Source organism: Dipodomys merriami, unplaced genomic scaffold (genome assembly GCF_024711535.1).
Source record: "Dipodomys merriami isolate MVZ:Mamm:240054 unplaced genomic scaffold, mDipMer1.0.p SCAF_906, whole genome shotgun sequence".
NCBI classification, from domain to species: Eukaryota; Metazoa; Chordata; class Mammalia; order Rodentia; family Heteromyidae; genus Dipodomys; species Dipodomys merriami.
Genome location: NW_027206520.1, coordinates 270,501 through 291,826, shown reverse-complemented (window position 1 = coordinate 291,826; position 21,326 = coordinate 270,501). Strand labels below are relative to the sequence as shown.

The 21,326-nt window shown below is 40.2% G+C and overlaps 1 long non-coding RNA gene and 1 pseudogene across 1 annotated transcript in view; one reads left to right on the top strand and one right to left on the bottom strand.

The window, feature by feature from the left end:
• Positions 1-21,326, top strand: part of LOC138821279 (uncharacterized) — a 76,536-nt gene that overhangs the window by 37,388 nt on the left and 17,822 nt on the right. The window lies entirely within an intron of this gene.
• On the bottom strand, positions 13,108-14,102 carry LOC138821278 (mRNA decay activator protein ZFP36L1-like; annotated as a pseudogene).

Below are 21,326 nucleotides of genomic sequence, written 5' to 3'. Positions count from 1 at the left end.
ACACTCAGGCAGTCACATAGATAGAAGATAGATAGATAGACAAATAGATACATAGATACATAGATAAATATATATAGAGAGAGATACATACATACATCACATTTTTGTTTTGTAAGTGGTATCTACAATATAAAATAGAGCTCATAACACTGGATAAAAATTTAAATTATGAATTTGATATGAACTTATATCCACTGAATACAGACAATTCTTATGACTTATAAAATGCCCCTTTTCCCCTTCAAGTACTGGTTTTTGACATCAGAGCCTTGCTCTTTCTTACCTTGCTTTCTCAGCTGACCCAGCTATGATAGAAACACATATGCAAGCTAGATTTTGCCTATTATTTTAAAGACTGTGTTTCCAATAACATTTTCTGTCTGGATTTGAAACTTGTTTCTGCAGAACTTCAGCCTCCTAAGTAGCTAGAATTGAGCCATTGCTGCTAGATTAAATAATTAAATTTTTATTAGCCACAAAAGGATTTGTCAAATTTCCACACATATATAAAATATATCCCAATCAACATCAGCCCCTCTATAATTCTTCTCCCATGAGATTCAATTCCCTACCTTTCCCACTTGTGCCCACCTTCACATCTGAGCCTGTTTTTCTTTCCTGGCATTTCTGTGTATGTATGAACTGCACCAAGGAATTTCACTATGTTTTTTTTTTCGTTGTTTGTTTGTTTTTGTTTTTGGTTGGTCATGGGGCTTGAACTCTGGGCCTGGCACTGTCTGTCCCTATGCTCTTCAGCTCATGGCAAGTGCTCTACTGCTTAAGCCACAGTGCCACTTCCGGTTTTCTAGTCGTTTATTGGAGATAAGAGTCTGATGGATGTTCCTGCCTGGAACAAACTATTTGAAGAAGTATTTGGGCTGGCTTTGAACCGTGATCCTCAGATCTGAGCCTCCTGAGTAGCTAGGATTACAGGCATGAGCCACCTGCACCAAGCAAGGAGTTTCACTATAGTGATTCAGAAATACATATATTTTGGTAGAAAAACCCTCTCTGCTGTTTTCTTTTCCTCTAAAGAGCCACAATCTACTATTGGTCAACTGCTGTCATTGAGGTTCTTTATGTCCTACTTATACATAGTTTTCCTGTACTTTGAAATTATTTGCCTTTGATTTTTCTGCCTACCATTCAGTCTACTATTATCTGAGCCTCCTCTACACTCCCACCTTTTTTTGCGGGGGGGGGGGGGGCCCGGTCGTGGGGCCTGAACTCTGGGCCTGGATGCTGTCCCTCAGATCTTCAGCTCAAAGCTAGCGCTCTACCACTTGAGCCACAGCGCCACTTCCGGCTTTTTTCTTTTTGCTTATGTGGTACTGAGGAATCGAACCCAGGGCCTCAGGCATGCAAGGCACGCACTCTACCACTGAGCCATCTTCCCAGCCCTACAGTCCCACCTTTTTAATATATATACACATTTACGAGAATTTTTTTGTGGAAATAGCACTTAAGCCACAGCACCACTTCTTTCTTTGTTTGAGTAGTTTGTTGGAGTCACAAGGAACTTTTTCCACAGGGAACTTAATCCCAGGCTGGCCTGGGATTAAAATCCTCCTACTCTCAGCCTCCCTTGTACCTGAGATGACTGATGTGTGCCACCACACATAGCAAGTGAATGAGAAGGAGCTTTGTGTAGGTATAACTAGACTGGTCTTGAACTAATGTCAACTTCCCAAGTAGATAGCTTTACAGGCATATGTCTTCAAAACCTTGATGTGTTCTGCTTAAATTTGAAGTAGTGTTTGTACATACTTAGGGTGTATAGTGATAATACAGTCCTTGTTGAGTATATAATAATCACTTCGATATAATTAGCACCTTCAGGGCCTGGGAAGGTGGCTCAGTAGTAGAGTGCTTGCCTTGCATGCATGAGGCCTCGGGTTCAATTCGTCAGCACCACATAAGCAGAAAAAAAGTTGGAAGTGGAGCCATGGCTCAAGTGGTAGAGTGCTAGCCTTGAACTGAAGAACTGAGGGACAGGCCCAGGTCAAGAGTTCAGGCTCCGTGATCACCACAACCACCAACAAAAAATAGTACTGCAGGGATAGCACTTTCATCTCTTAAAACTTTGATTACCAATGTACTTTGGTAACATCATGACTCTACTTGTTATTTTGGAATATACCATAAGCATCCATAAATTGATAATGTTCACTGAAGGATTGGAAGTGGATAGGGATAGGTAGTAGATATATCTTTATTTATTGCTGCTTTGTAAAGCATTACCATATATCCACCATGACAATACCAGAGAATAATTTTCATGCAGTATACAATTTTCCTTTTCTTATTCTGCCATCCACTATCCCCTATAAATACGAATGTTTTTCCTTTTTAATTATTTTCACAATTAAATTATTATAAGATGGATTTTTTTGAAATTGCCTCATTTTGCTTGGTTTTGTGATGGTAGATATTGAGACCAGGGTATTATGTAAGTTATGCTAGTATACTATACCCCTAATTTATCCTCATTCCATCATATTCCATCATGTAGGGATTTAGAGTTGCTGGATATAGTGTTTTGTGAAGCTGGACTGAAACTTGCAACCTTCTTGATCTCTCAGCAGATTCTGGTGGCTCTTACCTATAATCCCAGCTACACAGGACTTTGAACACTGAAGATTCAGTTCCAATCCAGACTGGGCAAGAAACTCTGTGAGTCTCTCATCTCCAATTAATTAGAATAAGCTGGAAGTGGAGTTGTGGCTCAGGTAGTAGAGCACTAGTTTTGAGCAGAAGATACTCAAGGTAACCGTGAGCACAAGCCTAAAACATTCATGTGAGTGTGTGAGCATGCTCTCTCTCTCTCTCTCTCTCTCTCTCTCTCTCTCTCTCTCTCTCTCTCTCTCTCTCTCTCTCAAGCAACATTGTATCTTACATTCACATCCAGAGATTGGACAACAGCTTGGCAATTTGTGAACTTAATTTTTGTATTTCTTGAAGGAGAAGGATAGATCATGGCACACAGAAGCCAAGACTTCAGAGGCAAGTACTGTATAAACAAATAGCTTGTAAAAAAAAACCAAATAGCAGTTTTCTATCTAGCTTTATAGATAACATTCCCTAAATGCTGTCATATTCTTAAAATAATAGTCATCATAACAATAAAAACAAATGCAGCACCTTTTCCCTTCTCCCCTTCCCTACATCATAAAATATTTGACAACAGAATAAAAAAAGTCTTTTTTCTTACAAGAATGGACACCTGTAAAAATATCTATGTGTGTAATGTTTGTTTAACAATACTTCTTTGATCTTCCCACCTCTAGGTACTTGCATATTTTGCTGATGACTGCCCTTAAGGGCAAACAGAAGATTAGGATACAGAAACAAAATAATGTCCTAAGATATAGATGTAAAAAAAACATGTGCAGGAAGCACAGAGCAGGCTGAGAGTGCCTTGAGAAGTAAAATGATTTGTGCCGGGTGATAGGAATAGTGACTAATAAGGCATGGATCTGACCTAGGAATGACTCCTTGAAGCTGAGACCATGCTAGTACCTAGGGAATTCGACAAACAAGGTATGCTGTTTACTATGTCCATATGTGTAAATTGTGATGTGGAAGTGGTGATTTCAGACTCGTTTGTTTTGGGGAAGGTCTTACGTGAGCAAGCAGCTTAGATTATTGAAACCTGAGAGGTGACCTTGCCTCCCTCACAGTGGATTAGAACATGGAACTGTGATAGCAAACTGTGAAAGTTTGTTCAAGTCAGCTCACTTGGCCTGTGGCTCTGGAACAAGAAAGATGTTCTTATTCTGTGTTCAAAAGTCAGGAGACTTGGGGCTGGGAAGGTGGCTCAGTGGTAGAGTGCTTGCCTTGCATGCGTGAGGCCCTGGGTTCAATTCTTCAGCACCACATAAGCAAAGTAAAAAAGCTGGAAGTGGTGCTGTGGCTCAAATGGTAGAGCACTAGCCTTGAGCTGAAAAGCTGAGGGACAACTCCCAGGCCCAGAGTTCAGACCCCACGACGGCCCGCCCCCCCCCCCAAAAAAAGTCAGGAGACTCGGGTCTCAGGCAAGAGAGGTGTGAGTGGGTCACTCAACGCTGCAGACATGGGATCAGTACCAAGAACCAAATCTAGTTTCTTAGGCCTTTGTCCAAGTAGAAACCAAGAGAAATACAGAGCAACTCAGGTGAGGTGTAATCATGATAGGAAACCTATTTGATCTCATCCTACTCAGACTAGAACCATCTTCTTGTGTGCTTTTAAGTGTCTATATTGAAATAATTCTTTCTATGTAGTTTTCAATCCACTCTATTACAGTTACTCAATTTGAAGTGTGCTCCCAATTCCATGTTTGAAAGATCCATTCTTTTTACCACCTTAGTGTGAAAAGGAGTCGGCTCCAACCTGGGATATACCCTGTAAAGTATGGAGCTTGGAGGCAGGCCTGGAGATGCTTGTGATTAACCTAGTCCCTGCCCACCAGAAAGGAGATCTCTTCTTTATTCAAAACTTCCTATACAACTATAGACTGTGGGAAAATGGAGCAAGTGCTGGCTATTATGTTTAAAAAGTGAGTGCTCCTCTTTTAATCTAGGGCTGCTCAGCCAGCCCTCATGGATGAGTCTTGGGAGTACTGGCTCCAATCTGAGACCGTTTGTTTCACAGGGGTCTTCTCACAAGAGCTTGGCATAAGACAAAGAAGAACACACCATGGCTAATTTCTTAGGACTGGCCAGCCAGGACATTTCATTTCCCTCAGAAGCTACTGGAGCTTTAGAAATCTGTTTACTGACAAATCAGGATTATAGGCATGAGCCAGTAACTCTCACCTAGCTGAGGCTCCAGGAAATCACTTTTACCATTTGTAAATAAGTTTTCAGTAGTAATCCTGGAGGCCTGTGAAATAATGTAATCAGAGAAAGGGCTAGGGTGTCAAAGGTGGCTAAATGACTTCTGAGCCAGCAGGGATGCCTTCCATTTGTAAGCCCTGAACCATTTACTTTTTTGGGGGGGTCCAGTTGTTGGCCTGAACTCTGGGCCTGGAAGCTGTCCCTCAGCTCTTCAGCTCAAGGCTAGTGCTCTACCACTTGAGCCACAGCGCCACTTCCGGCTTTTTTTTCTGCTTATGTGGTGCTGAGGAATTGAACCCAGGGCCTCATGCATGCAAGGCAAGTGCTCTACCACTGAGCCACCTTCCCAGCCCCTGAACCATTTACTTTTTATGTCTTGCTACTTGAACTCAGGGTCTAAGTACCAATCCTTTGGTGCTCACAGCTGGCACTCTACCATTTGAGTCACAGGGTCATTTCTGCCTTTTTGCTGGTCAATTGAAGATAAGTGTCTTCAAATTTTTCTGCCAGACTTGCTTCAAATGGTGATTCTCAGATCTCTGCCTCCTGATTAGCTAAGATTGGAGGTGAACCATTGGCACATTTACTTTGAACAGACTTCTCTAAGCCTCTTAGCAGAATTTTCACAGGACTGAATAGACATACTTCACTGTTGTTGTCTCTCAGTTTCACATTCCCATTTGGGACTTAGCCAGATCCTTAGGTTTCCTGTTAGTTCTGAAAAGAGGAGCCATTAAAGTGACATTCTCCTGTCCTCCCATAGGTACAGATCCCTCTGCCCAAACTGTGAGGAAGATGAACAAGTAAAGAAGTAAGTGAACTCTGGCACAAAGAGAAGGCCTCTCCTAGCCAACTGGGTATATTTGAGGCTTCTGATTCAAAGTACACATTTCTCCTTTGCACACTATTTATGATTTCCACCAGGGAGTTAAGGCTTGGGACTTTAGTAGTTGGCAGATGGCACAGGTGTGGGTGTGGTTGTGGTCTCTTATCGATGACAGGGAATATTGTGTGCAGAGAATCATATCCTGGGGGAAACAACCCACAGTAAGAAATTTGGAGAATTGTCTTGCAGCAGCTTTTAGAACTGGGTTGTGAGAAGCATCCTAATCCCAGGAATCTCCTCCCACTTCCTAATAAATGCACCTCTGCATAGAGGATGGACAGCCTCTGCATGGGGTTTGTAAGAAAGGGGTTATGGGAGGCAGAGAAGGGAGAGGTCAAGTTCTCACCTTGCCACCAATCTGCTCCCTTTATTCCATCTTCACTTTGCGGATGGATTTTTCCCCTGATGACTTCTATGAGCCCAGGAACCAAGACAACCTGAATAAACTCATATACTATGTCATATTCAACTTGCACTCTTGGACTTGCTCTTCCTCTTACACATCCTTCTTGACCAGCTGGAGTGACACATGACTTATCAGAGCAAGAAAAAGGAGGAGTCCTTGTATAGGTGCCAAGACTTTGTGAGTAGTGATCAAAACTAGGCCCCTAGGGATGGGCTTCTCAGGATGGTGATTGGCCAGGAGCCCTTAGTACAACCCAGCTAGACAAAATGTCCTTTTATGGATATTCTCTGCCAGGTAATGCCTGTTCTTTTTTGAAAATATTCAGGCATCGGCGCTGATTAGAAACACCCTACCTTCTCACCACTGTTCAGTCCAAACTCAAGTTCAATAGCTTTCTTCATTAAAACCTCATGGCAGTTTAATTACACCTGAACTTATAGACTCCACTCTAAGAATCCTTTACCTATTTCCATTCTCAGGTTCCGATCAACATAGAGCAGCTTTCCCTGAATTCGAAATAAAGAACCCTCAGTGACGTCACCAATGGTGATGATGGAGATCTGGAGTCATCACTGGACTCCAGAAAGAATGTGAATGTAGAGCAGATAAGGCCATTTGCAGAAAAGACCAAGCAGATTTCGAGTACTGTGGATGTCCCACTTGTTCTGAACCCTACACATGATGCAGATGAACCTGCAGGTACTACAGTGGAAGAAGAGCCAGAATTTATTCACTTGACTTTCACTGTCTGCCTAGATCAGCTCCAGATGAGTCAAATCAGGACATGTCTTGGCATGCAGGATAAACCAGCACTGTGGGGTTTGAGGAAAATTTCCCCAGTCTGTGTTCAGAAGCACCAATAAGTGATGTCTGAAAGCTTGATTCAGTTGAGGAAAGGGAGTCTGTCCTCACAGAATATCTGCTGAAGGAAAACCGATCTCCAATGGAGAAATAAGAATATGTCCCTCCCTCAACTCAGGAAGAAAAGCCTTCCTGTAATGAGGTGGTAGATCCCTTTGACTACCCTGACCTAGCATTTCTGCTTATAGGCAACTTATAGGAAGATCTAGTGTTATAGGTTCCTTCTCCCCTCCCTGGGAAAATATCTATTTTACTTTTTGTCATGATTGATGTAAAATGTTTATTTTATTTACTCTTCTAACTCTATTAAAACGTCAATATTTATGTTGTACAATTCTTGAATCCTATATACTGTGGATTTTTTCTTCCTATAATCTGATGACCCAGGCACATGGGTCCTGAGTGGGTTGAAACACCTGTAGCTGTACAAGAGCATCTACTGAATATAGAGGCAACTATTAAATGCATAGGCAGTGGCAAAAGTCCAGGCCGTGCTTCTATATGGTAATAGGGTCCCTACACTAGCTCTAGGACATAGCAGACCAGACATCCTAGAAAGGTGTTCCTTCTTGATCCTCAAGCTCATAATCTGTCAATTGGGACAAATGCCAGAGTAAATGTAGTGGTTCATGGGACTCTCTTCCAACAGTGAATTCAAGTATCATTACACATCCATTGTGCTTCATGCAAACATCTAAGAAAATTTCACCTTAAATAACACCAAAAACCTAGTTTGGGGAGAAAATATTTAACAAGATACATAAGATCCCACAATTCAATGAAAATGAATACACATCAAGAAACCTGTGGGACACAGCAAAAGCATTCCTGAGGGGGCAAATTTATTGCCCTCAGTGTCCACATCAAGAAAATAGAGATAGACTAAGTAAATAATCCCATGTTGTAAATTACTAGAAAAACATGAAAACAGTGGAACTTAAAGTTACTAAACGGAACCAGATTACCAAATTAAGAGCTGAAATTAACGAGATAGAGATTAAGAAAATTATAAATAAAATTAATAAAACAAAAAGCTGTTTTTTTTGTTTTTTTTTTTGTTTTTTAATTTTATTTTATTTTATTTGAGAGCATACAGTACAGAGGGGTTACAATTACATTGGCAGGATAATGCATACATTTCTTACCAAGCATTGCAGCCTCCTCCTTTGTTTACCCTTCACCTCCCTTCCCAGCCTCCCCCCTCCCCCCACCCAATCATACCCCCCTCCCCCCCCCCCACCGACATTGTAAAGCTTGCTTTGACATGACATTTTGTAATTCTCCTTGTTGCAACAGGTCCACCTGAATCCTTAAACGACTTGTTGGTCCCCATCTCCTCCACATGTTATACTGACATCAAATAAAGTGAAAGCAGGGGTTATACTGTGGGGGAGGGACATACAAAGCAACAAAGAAATAATCTTATAAATGCGTTAGAAACACATGCATGAAAGAAACAAAAACATTAAAATACATATTTGAGGGTTCGTTTTCCTAACATCACATTATCTGAACTTTTCCGCTTGACTCATACCTATACTAGATATTGCAAATAAGGGAAACCATGGGACCTATGCTTCTTTGGGCCTGGCTTACTTCACTTAATATAATTTTTTCCAAGCCTTTCCATTTCCTAACAAATGGGGAAATGTCATTCTTTCTGATGGAGGCATAGAATTCCATTGTGTATATATACCACATTTTCTTGATCCATTCATCTACTGAGGGGCTTCTGGGTTGGTTCCATATCTTTGCTATGGTAAATAATGCTGTAATAAACATAGTTGTGCTGGTAGCTTTAGTGTGGTCTTGTTTGTATACATTTGGGTAAATGCCCAAAAGTGTATTTTTAAAAAAATATATATTTTAAAAAAATACATAAAATTGATGGACCTTTGGCAAGATTAATTAAGAGAGGAAACCCAAATTAACAAGATCAGGGATGCCACGGGAAAAATCACAACAAATACCCAGGACATCCAAGCAATTCTAAAGAACTATATCCAGAATCCATACTCTTTAAGAAAGAAAACCTATCAGAAATGGATGCATTTTTAGAGAAATACAAGTTACCCAAACTGAACAAAGAACCAATCAATTAAAAAAGCCAATATCTTACAATGAGATAAAGGAAGCAATCAGAAGTTTTCCAACAAGGAAAAGCCCAGGACAAGATGCATTCACTATGGAATTCTGTAAGACTTTTAAAAAGGAACTAACACCCATACTCCTCAGCCTCTTCCATGAAATAGAAAAAGAGGGAGCTATCCAAAACTCATTCTACGATGTCAATATCACACTCATCCCCAACCCAAGCAAAGACCCAACAACAACATCAACAATAAAAAACTACAGACCAATCTTCTTGATGAACACAGACACAAAGATTATTAACAAAATTCTATCCAACAGAATCCAGAAACATATAAAAAAAACAAACATCATGGCCAAGTAGGCTTCATCTCAGAGATGCATGGATGGTTTAACCTACATAATTTAATAAATGTAATCCATCATATCAACAGACCCAAGGTCAAGAGCCATGATTATCTCCATTGATGCAGAAAAAAAGCTTTTGATAAGAGACAATATTCATGTTAAAAGCTCTGGGAAAAATAGGAATAGAAGGAACATTCCTTAAAACAATGAAAGCCATATACGACAGACCAACAGCCAATATTATACTTAATGGGAAAAACAACCAATTCTCCTAAAATCAGGCAAGGATTCCCACTTTCTCCACTCTTCTTCAATATACTTCTGGAAACCTTAGCCAGAGAAAAAAGGCAAGAAAAAGACATTAAAGGGATCTGCAAAGGGAAGGAAGAAGTTAAATTATCTCTTTGGGCAGATGACAGGATACTATAACTCCATGATCCCAAAACTTCGTCCTCAAGCTCTTAGAACTTATAAACTAATTCAGCAAAGTAGCAGGATACAAAATCAACCCACAAAAATCAGTTGCCTTCCTGTACACAAACAATGTACAAGCAGGAAGGGAAATCAAGGCAACAGCCTCGTTCACAATACCCTCCCCCCAAATAAACTATTTAGGAATTAGCTTAACCAAAGATGCAAAAGAACTATTTAATGAAAACTATAAAAACTTAAAGAAAGAAATTATAGAGGACACCAGAAATTGAAAAGACCTTCCATGTTCTTGGATAGGCAGACGTAATGTAGTGAAAATGCCAAAATTAATATACAAATTTAATGCAATCCCTATTAAAATCCCAATGACGTACATTGCTGAAATAGAGAAAACAATCCAAAAATTCATATGGAACATCAAAAGAACTAGAATAGCCAAAATAATTCTAGGCAAAAAAGAAAACAAGGGAGGGATCTCGATGCCAGACTTCAAACTCTACTATAGAGCCATAATGACAAAGACAGCATGGTACTGGCACAAAAACAGACCCCTGAGGGGCTGGGAAGGTGGCTCAGTGGTAGAGCACTTGCCTTGCATGCCTGAGGCCCTGGGTTCGATTCCTCAGCACCACATAAGCAAAAAGAAAAAAGCCGGAAGTAGCGCTATGGCTCAAGTGGTAGAGCGCTAGCCTTGAGCTGAAGAGCTGAGGGACAGCACCCAGGCCCAGAGTTCAGGCTCCATGACCGGACCCCCCCCCCCAACAAAAAGAAACAGACCCCCAAAGACCAAGAGAATAGAATAGAAGATCCAGAAATAAAACTACATGCCTATAGTCAGCTGATAATTGACAAAGGAGCCAAAGACATACAGTGGAAGAAGCACAGTCTCTTCAACTATTGGTGCTGGGAAAACTGGTCGACCACATGCAGAAAACTAAAAGTGGACTCCAGCCTGTCACCATGCACTAACCACTCCTAGGCATCTATCCTGAACAACAGGAACCAGGATACAAGGACACATGCACCTCCATGTTTATTGCAGCACTGTTCACAATAGCCACAATATGGAAACAACCCAGATGCTCTCACTACAGATGAATGGATCAAAAAAATGTATTTATATCCAATGGAATATTATGCTGCCATTAGAAAGAACAAAATAATGGCATTCACAGGGAAATGGATAGAACTAGAAGAAATCATGTTGAGTGAGGTAAGCCAAGAGGAAAGAGACAAATGGCACATGGTCTCCCTGATAAGTGGATGTTAAATCCAGAACATAAGGTGATACAACACAGTAAACAAGACTCAAGAAACAAAAGACCCCCACTCATCTAGTCCAATGATTACTAAATGACCCCATACCGCTGACCACATATGGTATATATGTGCACATCAGAGGGAAACTAGGAGGAGGACACAGAACTAGAGGGAAACGGGAAAACATACAACAGTGGGACCCATCGGCTGCACCGGACATTGATCAAAACAAACCAAGCAACTTAAAGGCAGCGATGGGAGGGAGGAAATGAGTGGGAAAGAGAAAACAGCTGACACTATGCAATATCACTCAATCTGGAAGAAATAACTGTATAGTCAAAGCCCATAGAAATCATAAACTTCATGGACCATGATAGGCAATTTGTCCCATGAGTGTTAGAATGTGTTTGTGACTTTAACTAAGCATCACTATCCCAAAATACTTTGAAATTTATGAAATTATGTAATCAATCACAATAAAAAATTTGGAAAAAAGATACATAAGAAATATGAACACTGACATAAAATACATCATAAATAGGAGAAAGAAGACTTGCATAAATGGAAAATGACTTGCCAGGTGTCATGGACCATCTCACTAATTGTAGCTTCTAAAGTGGCATATTCTAAAGATGGAGGTTCAAAGCAGCACCTGCAGACAAATCTTAAAGACCCTTATTCAATGAATCAGTAAAAGTCAGGAACTAGAGGTGTAGCTAAAGTTCTATGTACAAGCGTTGAACAAAAAATAAGCAAGAGAGCAAGGTCCTGAGTTCAAATTCCAAGGTGGCATGAAAGATAAATATATCAGAGAAACAAAATTTGGGCAATGGCAATTTTAAACTAAAGAAAAACATATACAGGAAAAAGGAAAAGTATATGTTAATACTGTCCTTGAACAGTTTTTTCTCATGTCCATAGCTCCAATTTTGGATATTTGTTGTTGTTTTTTTGGAAATAATTTTTGGAAAGGTTTTTCTTCCTCAGGTGGGTTTTGAATTACTGTCCTCAGATCTCTTCTTTATGTGTAGCGAAGATCACAGATGTGAGTCATCCTCCCCTACTTAACTTCCTCTTGTTTTTGCAGTATCCAATTAGTTTGTTTAGGATTTCTTATAGTCCCCTACACATTTTAGAATGAATTTTGCAATTAATTTAAACCCAGGTCACAATCTTGTAAGGGGTATTTTGAATGCAAAGGCAATTTGAAAAGTACTGCTCTTTTAGAAATATTTTATGTTTTTGGGTCCGGTCGTGGGGCCTGAACTCTGGGCCTGGGCGCTGTCCCTCAGCTCTTCAGCTCAAGGCTAGCGCTCTACCACTTGAGCTAGCGCCACTTCTGGCTTTTTTCTTTTTGCTTATGTGGTGCTGAGGAATTGAACCCAGGGCCTCAGGCATGCAACGCAAGCGCTCTACCACTGAGCCAGCTTCCCAGCCCTCTTTTAGAGATATTAAGTCCTAGCTGGGCACTGGTGACTCACATTTGTTATCCTAGCTTCTAGGAGGCTGAGATCTGAGGATCACAATTCAAAGCCAGCCTGAAAAGTCTGTGATATTCTTACTCTAATTAACCACCCCCAAAACCAGATGTGTAGCTGTTGCTTAAAGAAGTAGAGTGCTAGTCTTGAGCAAAAAAGTTCTGGGACGTTGCCCAGGCCATGACTAAAGCTCCACAACTGATAAAAAGTAAAATAAAGTACAATATTGAGTCCTTTAGTCATAGGACAGGGTTATTTTTTCCATTTCAGTGGATCTACTTGACTTTAAAGGCATTTTTCCATTTCCAAATCACTCATCTTTTTATTGTTGATGTTCTGTGGTGGTCTTGGTGCTTGAATTCAGGATAGGAGCTATCCTTGAGCTTCATTTAGCACGAAGCTAGTACTGTACCACTTGAAATACAGGTCACTTCCAGGTTTTTGGTGATTAATTGGATCTAGGATGTGGTGCAGGAGGAAGGGGAGTAGAAGGAATGGATTGGGGGTGTCCCTCCTTACCCTGGTGCTTTAGTCATATGAGATGGAAAGTTTGCTGAAAATGGGCAGGTCTCCTGAATTGTCCAAGATGGGGGAATCTGACCCAGCATGGCTCCTGCTGTACTGCACAGGTAGCCTTGACCCAACAGAGAATTCTGAGGGGTGGCATGAGAATCAAACATGTGAGAGAACTCAGACATGGATCAGAATAGGAAGGTGGTGGGGTAGACATGAAAGGCAGCCCCATGAAAGAGGTAAAGAACAAATACCTGACTCTAGAAGGTGAAGGGGTTATTGGTGCCATCAGGAAGGTTGGGTGAGCCCAGGAGGTCATCGGCAATCAGGATGGGTGTTGGGATGATCGACGTGGGGCTATCTAACAGCCTCGTGGTGGCAGCAGTCTCATTGGCACTGGAAAATCCAGCAAAGCTAAAGCTATGCTGGAGATAGGGAAGGTCTGCAGAAAGGTCCTGGCCAGGGCTCTGTGTTCCTTGGCTTTGAGGATGAAGTGGCAGCAGGGCTCATAGAGGCAAAGGTTGGTGACATGGAAGGTACTAGATCTTGCACTTGGGATGGCAGGCTAGGCTGTGGAGCTTATGGATGCTGTGCATGAAGTGACACTTGTCTCTATATTTATAGGTGTTTTCTTCAAATTGGAGGAACAGCTAGTTCTTATAGCGACTGGAGTTGACCTGCCTCTTTTGGTCTGCTTCTGATTGGGCAGCAGCTGCTCAGCACCTGTGAGAAAGAGCAGTCTCTGAAGCTGCTGTCCCTAGAGTACAAGACTGGGACTGGCTCACCCTTCAGGTAGCTGATGACCTAGCTCTGGTGGAACTTGGTGCTGGGCAGGGTGTTGGCCAAGTGCCTCCAAGGGAAACACCTCAGCAGCAGGAGAGACCACTGCCTTCCTGTCCAGCAAGCAGCCCATTCTCTGGGAGCTCTGTCATTGAGCATCTTGGCAACCAAAACTTGCATAAAGCTTCTCTCAAGTTGAAAATGGTGGCAGATATGAGTGGGGTAGTCATTGTGGACACTGACAGAGGACAAAGGTGCAGATTTGGTGTCATGAAGGTCCTGATGTGGGGAAGGTGCTTACTCTGCCACTTAGGTCAGGAGTCCCACATGTCTAATCCCAGGGCCCCTCACCTTTCTCACTCTGCCCTCATAGAACTTTAAGTGGATTTTTTTGTTTTCTTTTTAGATTATAAAATGTCAGTGCATCAAATACAAGGGATTGCTGCATATTAATTGGGTTGCATGTAGTCAGGTTTTTTGTTGTTTTTCGTAAGTCGTGGGGCTTGAACTCTGGACTTGGGCACTATCCCTGTGCTCTTCAGCTCAAGACGAACATTCTACTGCTTGAGCCACAGCACCACTTCCGGTATTCTAGTGGTTAATTTGAGATAAGAGTCTCACTGACTTTTCTGCTGGGCTGGCTTTGAACTGTGATCCTTAGATCTCAGCCTCCTGAGTAGCTAGAATTACAGGCGTGAGCCACTAGCACCCGGCAAGTAGTCAGTTTTTCATCAGAACAAATACCTGAGAAAAGTATCTTCTGAAGTGAGATTATGTGTGTGGAAGATAGGAAGAAAAATGAGAAAAACTGGAAATGTTGGCAGAGGCTGTAATTTGGGCTTTTGGGGAACAGTGCAAGGATATTATACATTCAGTGGCACTTTGAAGCAAGGTAGTAAGACCCTCTCACAAATATTAAATAAAAAAGGGATAGAGGCACAGTTCAAATGTTAGAGCATTGCCTAGTGTGTGTCTGGCCTGGAGTTCACTCCCTAGCCCCAGAGATTTGACTTGGAAGGGGCTAATCTGAGTGTTACATGTAATCAATAGCAGGTTCTCTAGCACTGATCTTTTGATTAAATTGAATTAATGTGTGTGTGTGTGTGTGTGTGTGTGTGTGTAGGTGGTATGGTGTAAGAGATAGCAACTGAGTTTCAATCTTCTGAAGGTGAATATCTAGTTTTCCCAGCACCATTTTCAGATCCAATTTTTTCTCTGGTAAAAATGGAACAGTATTGATTCAGTTCACTCTAGAAAGATAGAAGGTAGACAGGGACACAAAAGAAATATTTTGGTCCAGTATTCTGTTTAAATACAGAGCTCAAGCTTTTTGTTTTAGCTTTTAGTTTTGTGGCGGGCACTCTGCCACTTGAGCAACACTTTCACTCCCAGCTTTTTCCTGGTGAGTTGATGAGAAGTGTCTCTTGAGTAAGTAGTATTATAGGCCTGAGCTTCGGGTACTGAGCTACAAAAGAAAACAAATTTAAATTTTCTAATAGGTTTATTTTTACAGCATAGTTATGGTATAATACAGGTATATCATTATATCCCATACATATTGTGGATTGTTTTCTTGTGCTTTTGTTTTGTTCCAAGGGCTTGAACTCAGGGTCTAGGTGCTATCCCTGAGCTTTTTTGGTCAAGACTGTTGCTTTACCACACTTTGATCCACACTTTGGATCCACACTTTGTGTTCACACATGGATCAAAGAGAAGGGTTACAAAAATATTTTCTTTTCTTTCTTGCATCTTCTTGAAGGTGTTGGAGAAGAGAAGACCTTTGACAAATGGGGCTATTGGGTATTTATTGTGAGATGTCTGCTTATCAAATTAAGACATTGTTCAAAGAGCACATTTGAACCAGTCTGTGTTTACATATACAGCATCCAGAAATAATGAAAAACAAAACCAATCAAAAAAGAGAATAATCATTCATTTTCCTGAGTATGAAAACCCAGGAAAATGTTTCTATGCCCTATGAACTTTGACCCCACATGCTATAGCAGGATTATTTTGGTATAGATTTTCTGGCCCCCTTCATCACACATAGCAGGAGGAGTGCAGGAGGAGCAGCTTAGCAGGAAAGCAGCTAGGCAGTGTTGAGATGCAATGCAGCCCCCTTATGGACCTTCTTGATCTAGGTTCTGAAGAGGATGCTTCAAGGTAGGGGCAGTGGGAGTCAACCCCAGAATGGTCAAGCTGAAATCCTGAAAGCCTGTGAACAGCTTTCTATGCCCTGGATTGAGTGAGTTTGCTGATTCTTACATTCATATTCTTCACCCAATAAACAAACATGGCACCTCAAAGCAGAGTCCTGGGCCTGCCCTAGTCCTTGTGAGTGAAAGGTGCTGGAAGCATAGGAAGTACAGTGATCTAGCAGGCAAATCTGGAGGCCTGAAATGCTATGGAAATGGCAGCCCTGGTTACTCAGAACCAACAGATATCCCTTGCATTGGCCCTGAATTCCAGGAGACTTGGCAGTTACCTCTCAATTCTGTGACAAGTAGGCTAAAGGCAATTCTGTCTGATGAATGGTGACAAGATGCCTAGAATTACCAACTCAGGCCCTAGGAAAGGCTGGAGTTCCAACTCCAATCTCCACTAATCATAAACCAAGGCCAACCAGCTGTATCAATAAAGCCATGTGTCTCCTTGGATAGTAGTTGGAGCTGGCAACAAGTGTCTCACACCTATAATTCTAGATACTCAAAAGGCTCAGATCTAGAGTTTGCAGAAAAATATGGACAGAAAAGTCCTGAGACTCATATTTCCAGTTAACTAACAAAAAAAACTCAGTGAAACTTTGGCTTAAGAAGTATAGCGCCAAGTGCTATACTTGAGTGAAAAAGCTGAGTGAGAGTGTGAGACTTTTAGTTTAAATCCCAATACTGCTGTTCACACAAGGTGTGTACTTACACACACATGCACATATCTCTGTGCATCACCTCCTTCTGGGATGCAATAATAGATGCTGAGAGTTAGCTCTAGTATCAATATTAACTCATTTCCAGTTTGATGACTGTATTCTACACACAGCAGTAGTGTGAAAGCTTCTCAGAAAATGAGTCCCACCATGCTTACAGTGACTGAGGATGGGCATAGGTGCATCCCTTCTGCTAGCTTTTGAGGGACCTCACTGTGCATCTGTGGACATTGTCTGTTCAGAAAAATAGCCTCTTCCCACAGTCACCAACAGCCACCAGAATGTGGGGAGAACTGGTCTGAGTAATGATCACAGGATCTTTATTTCATCTTTGTTAGATGTTTTTGCCTCATGTGGAGTCAGGATGTATGGCAAAGATGATTTTAATAGTTTGATGCACAAAGAGATCATTGAACAATTACTGATATTTACCATGTAAGCACAGGGTACCAACAACAACAGTGATTACATATTCTATTGATGATTCTTTGTTTTTGTTGTTGTTGTTCATGGGAATTGAACTTGAGGCCTGGGTACTGTCCCTTGAGATTTTTTTCACTGAAGGCTGGAGTTCAATCACTTGAGCCACATTTGGCATTTTTGTGGTTATTTGGAGATAATAGTCACTTGGAAGCCTGGAGCTGGATGTTCACCCCTGTAAGCTTAATTACTTAGAAGTCTGAGATCTGAGTGTCAAGATTCAAACCGCCTGGGTCAGAAAGTCCATGAGAGTCTTATCTCAAGTTACCATCCCCCAAAAGTCAACTGGGATCATCATATCTCAGCTTCCTGACTATCTTGGATTGCAAGTGTGAGCCATCAGCAGTTTATTTGTAACAAATAAGCAAATAATAAAATAAATAATAATTGTAAAATAAATAATAAATACTATCTCTTTAAATAGTTTTAAAGAGATTTTCATTTTATTTCATGTGGACAATGTTGATCAGTGTTACCCTTTCCATTATTGTCTACCCTCCTTTTGTTTGAACACAGAGTCTCTGTATATTCCATGTGATCTTCTTGTTTCAGTTTCTTGAGTGTTGAGATTATAGGCATGCACCACAATGCTAAGCTTTGTAAGTCTTATTCTCAAACCAAAACAGAATGCCAAGCAATATTTTCCTAGTTTCTGCTGCACTACATTACAAATATGCATTAAGAATGTCAGACTTTTCACACCCTGAAAATGTGGTACACTGACATCACACTGCATACAATATGCATGGTACATGGGGAAGTTAGCCAAGTGGTCTACGCTAACCTGACACTGAGTCCCATGTAAACCCAGGTGTATTCTGATGCTGCTGGGTGAAATATTCAATAGATGTCTGTTAAATCTGGTTGATCTATGCAGTTGTTCAGATCTGCAGTTTCTCTGTTGAGTTTTTGCCGAGTTGATCTATCTAGTGGAGTGAGTGGTGTGTTAAAGTCCCTAACAATTAGTCTTTGGATCTATGTGGAATTTGAGTTAAAGTAGTGTTTCTTGGATAAATTTGTGTGCTCTTTTGTTTGGTGTATGGAGATTTATAATTGTAATATCCTCCTGAAGGAGCAATCCCTTAATTAGTATGTAGCGACCTTCTTTATCTCTTCTCACTAATTTTAATTTGAAGTCTATTTTATCTGATATTAGTATTGCAACTCCTGCCTGTTTATGAGGGCCGTTTGCTTGGTAGATTTTGTTCCAGCCTTTCACATTGAAAATGTGTTTGTTTTTAAGGGCAAGGTGTGACTTCTGAAGGCAGCAGATATAAGGATCTTGCTTTTTAATCCAACTAGACAGTCTATGTCGCTTAATTGGAGACTTAAGTCTGTTAATGTTGAGAGATAGGACTGAGAGGTATTTGGGAGTTCCTACCATTTTATCCACCTTCTTGGGGGCTATGGCAACTAGGTTCTTCCTATGGTTCTTGGATTTTCAGTTTGGGTGAGGTTTCTTGGCCTTTATTGTGGTCTTCTATGTATAGGACATGTTTAAAAATCTTTTATAGGGCTGGTTTGGTGGAGATGTATTGTTTCAGTTTTTCTTTGCTATGGAAGGTTTTTATTTGACCTGAGGTTATGAAGGAGAGTTTAGCTGGATACAGTATTCTTGCTTGATAGTTGTTTGTCTTTAGGGCATGGCATACATCATTGCAGGCTCTTCTTGCTTTGATTGTCTCTGCTGAGAAATCTGAGGTGATTCTAATTAGTTTCCCTTTATACGTGATTGATCTTTTCTCCTTGACAACTTTAAGGATCTTTTCCTTGGTCTGAATTGATCCTGTGCAGATTACAACATGATGGTGGGATGTCCTGTTTTGGTCTGGTCTATTTGGAGTACTAAAAGCTTCTTGTGTCTGAATAGGCCTATCTTTTTGCATGTTTGGGAAGTTCTCTGCTAAGATCCTATTAAACAAATTTCCTAGACCATTACCTTCTGTCTCTAGGTGCTCCTCTACAACTATTATCCTCAGATTAAGGCTTCTGATGGTGTCTTCAAAATGTTGAATAGATCTACCATATTTCTTGGATTTGTCTTGGATGGTTGAATGTTCTTTCTCTATAATATCTAGGCTGTCTTCAATCCCTGGGATTCGATCTTCTGCATGGTCTAACCTACTATCAAGACTTTCTACTTTGTTTTTCATTTCTTTTCCTTCTAATTGTTTGGCTTTGTTGGGGGTTTGTTATAGATCTTGTATGAACTTCTTTACTTCCTTAATTTGTGTTCAGTGTTTATTCTCAAGTCACTTAGTTGATTGGTTATGGTTTCCCTGAACTCCCATTCCTGGAAGGTGATTTCTGAGGATTGCAGTTCAAAGCCAGTCCTGGCAGGAGCGTCTGTGAGACTCCTATCTCCAATTAACCACCAGAAAACCTGAAAGTTGTGCTGTGGCTCAAGTGGTAAAGTGCACACCTTGAGCTAAAGAACTCAGGGATCGTGTCCATGCCTAGAGCTCAGGGATCATGCCCAGACCCAGAAATCAAGCCCCACGACCAACAAAAAGAAAAAAAAAAGGAATGGGTTAAATGTTAAATAAATCTGAACTTATTTTAGGTTCTATGAATTCAGGAAATGTTACAATAATGGAAATACATTTTATTTCATAATATCAGGATTTGAGATCAAATGGGTATTATGATTCCTGTTATAGAACAAGATAGATTCAGAGTTAAGAGTGAAAAAATCTGTAGGGTTTAGGAAAACCTGCAATTTATTTCAAGAATTACAAGTCAATTTCAGTTAGGATGACACAAAATGAGGGATTTTCATAAATTATATAATTGGGATACCATTAGGGTCAAGTTTATGGTTAGGATTACAGCCATGATTAGGGTTAGAGTGAAGGAGAAAAAAATGAGGCTCAAATTGAAGGTAAATTTTAGAATAAGCCTGGTAAGAGTTAGAATGAATGTGAACTAGAGTATTGCTATATTAGAATCTACTTACAATCAGCTTATGGTTATTCTCAATGTTCCAGTTAAGGTTAAGTTTAGGGTTAGAAAATGACTAAGGTATTGGGAAAAAATTGTAACCTATGTTTGGAAGCCTTATTTGAATCAAGTCAGGATGAGTGAAAATTAGTTTACTTGTGTTAGTGTTGACATATAATTTATATTAAGATTAGGGTCAGTATTTTGTTCTGATTATGGTTAGTGTTATGAATAGGAATATTTTTAGTATGAAATTGAGTTTTCACTAAAAAGTGGACGCAAAAAATGTGAGATTGAATAGTAACTAGAGCATTATCATTATATTTATTTCTCAGTGATCATTCTTGTAATGATTAATGAGAGTTTTCCAGCCAGGTTTCAGTTGAGAGTTAGCTTAAGTAATGGACTAGATGATGAGTAAATCTGAAACTGTTTTAGGGTACAGGGAAACTACCATATTTTTCCTGATGTGAGAATTTGAGGACACATAATGGTTCATGTTAGGGAACAATATAACTTCAGATGTAGAGTCAGGAAATTTGTGGGAATTAGGGCAAATTGAAATTCATTTCCATAGTGCAAACTGGAGCATTCACTAGAATGAATAAAAACTAGAATATTTTTCTTAAACATTAGAATTGGACTATCATTAGGGTGAAAGTTAGGTTTCCATTCTAGATGGGCTTAATGTTAGCATTAGGGAAATGGAAAATTTAGGGTCTAATTGAAAGTAAATTTTTGAAAAACAAGTCAAGTTACAATTAGGATGAATGTGAAATAGGAAACTGTTCATAATAGAAGGATTAGGGTATGATTAGTGTGAGGGTTAGCCTGAATGTTCCAGTTAGGGTTCGGGTTAGAAAAATGGCAGGATATTTAAGTAAAACTAAAAACTATTTTGAGAAAGATGAGTTGAATCAAAGATAGGATAAATAAAAACTAATATATTTGTGTGGCTTTTAGAATTCAAAGGCAATTGGTTCTAGGGTTGTGGTTACTTTTCTAATTTATGAACTAATGAATTAAAGGCATAATTCTTTCATTCTTACAAACCAAGACAGTCACAATTTGGGGAACAAACTCAATTTTCTACATGAAAATGTGTCTTAAA